Consider the following 1889-nt stretch of genomic DNA (forward strand, 5'->3'; position numbering starts at 1 on the left):
TAAATATTTGACTTGTTCTTAATTATGTGTTCTTAATTCTTGTTTTGATATTCCAGGATATTGATTCAAGTTAAGCTCTTACTCAGAGGAGGAATAGACCCTGTCTAAGAGTAAATTTGCCATAATTAAGCGAAGTTGATTGCGTGCCTAGAGATAAGGTGACAAGATTTTGCCGGATTAGGGTGAAAGCTAATAAGGGGATCCATAGATTGAGTTAATACAACCCTAGGGCGTTAATTAGAAAGAGATTTCAATTATTCAATCTAGGGTTAGACGTTGTTAGTCTCGAAAGAGATAATATTATAACTTAGGGATCTCTACGGAACAAGTTGAATGAATAAATCGTCCGATTCAGAGTCAAATAACAAGTGAAATCTAGGTGGATTTTTCCTTAGGTATTGTCTTAATCAATCGAGTTTTTCGAAAAGTATTTTCCCTAAATTTCTTTTCTGTTTTCTTAGTTTAGTTAATTAGTTAGATAAAGAAATCCCTTTTATTTTTTAGGATAGATAATAAAAAGAAAGTTAATACTAGTACTTTTACTTCCTTTTAGTTTGATAATCCGGTCTTGCTAAAGCTATACTACTATTCGATAGGTGCACTTACCTTCATCGTGATAATAGTTTGTTTCAAGAACGATTCATTATAAATATTTAAAACCTGTCATGAATATCATGTATCAAGTTTTTGGCACCGTTGGCGGGGAACTAAGATGTTAGGAACACTCGATTTTTATTACTTTAGCCATTTTACTTTTATTGCAATTTAAATTTTTATTTTTCTTTTCTAATTCTTCATTTATTTTATTCTGACATTTTTTTCTAGTTTATGACCAGAAGAAACCCTTCAAGGCCACTACTTTTTTGCGGTGAGATCGACTGTATAGTTTTCAGAAATCGAAGAGAAATAAGGTGAAGCCTAAGATACACAGAAGACGAGTAAGAGGACGGTACTTCAACCACAACCGAGGAGATGACTGAAATCCAAGAAAATCTGCTACCTCCTGCAATTGCTGCTGATCCAGTAAATCAGAATCCTGCTTCACGCACTATGTATGATTATGTTAAACCTAATTTAACAGGAACTAAGTCAAGTATAGTTAGACCTATCATTGCTGCAAATAATTTTGAACTGAAACCTAACACAATTCAAATGATAAAACAGTTTGTTCAGTTTGATGGTTTGCAGGACGAAGATCCCAATGCTCACTTGGTAAATTTCCTAGAATTTTGTGATACCTTTAAAATTAATGGCATTTCTGATGACGCCATCCGCCTTCGGTTGTTTCCCTTTTCGTTAAGGAATAAGGCTAAACAATGGTTGAACTCGTTACCACGAGGGTCAATCACTACTTGGGAACAAATGACCGAAAAGTTTTTACTAAAATATTTTCTGCCAGCTAAAACGGCTAAATTACGTAATGATATCTCTTCTTTTGTGTAGATGGATTTAGAAATAATCTACGATGCATGGGAGAGATATAAGGAACTTTTGCGAAGATGCCGTCACCATGGGTTACAACTCTGGCTACAGGTTCAAACTTTTCATAATGGGCTGAATCCTTCGACTCGAAAAATGGTTGACACAGCTGTTGGCAAAACAATCAATAATAAAACACCTGAAGATGCCTATGAATTTATAGAGGAGATGTCACTGAATAACTATCAGTGGCAAGTCATGAGGACAAAGCCAACGAAAATAGCCGGCGTTTATAACGTTGATTCGGTCACCATGATCTCTAATCAGGTAGAACTCTTGAATAAGAAAATTGATGGTTTTCTTAGTTCTTCACAGGTTCACCAAGTAATGCAATGTGAAGCAAATAGAGGTGGATTGAGCAATTCAGAATACCCACCTTTTGGCCACAACATGGAGAACGAAAAATTAAA

The 1889-nt window shown here is 35.0% G+C and overlaps 1 non-coding gene across 1 annotated transcript; it reads right to left on the bottom strand.

The window, feature by feature from the left end:
* Nucleotides 1-1410: 1410 nt before the first annotated feature.
* Nucleotides 1411-1517, bottom strand: LOC121228741 (small nucleolar RNA R71). The gene has a single exon (XR_005926316.1). It is a non-coding gene; the product is annotated as a small nucleolar RNA R71 (small nucleolar RNA).
* Nucleotides 1518-1889: the final 372 nt, after the last annotated feature.

Source organism: Gossypium hirsutum, chromosome A04 (genome assembly GCF_007990345.1).
Source record: "Gossypium hirsutum isolate 1008001.06 chromosome A04, Gossypium_hirsutum_v2.1, whole genome shotgun sequence".
In the NCBI taxonomy this organism is placed as follows: Eukaryota; Viridiplantae; Streptophyta; class Magnoliopsida; order Malvales; family Malvaceae; genus Gossypium; species Gossypium hirsutum.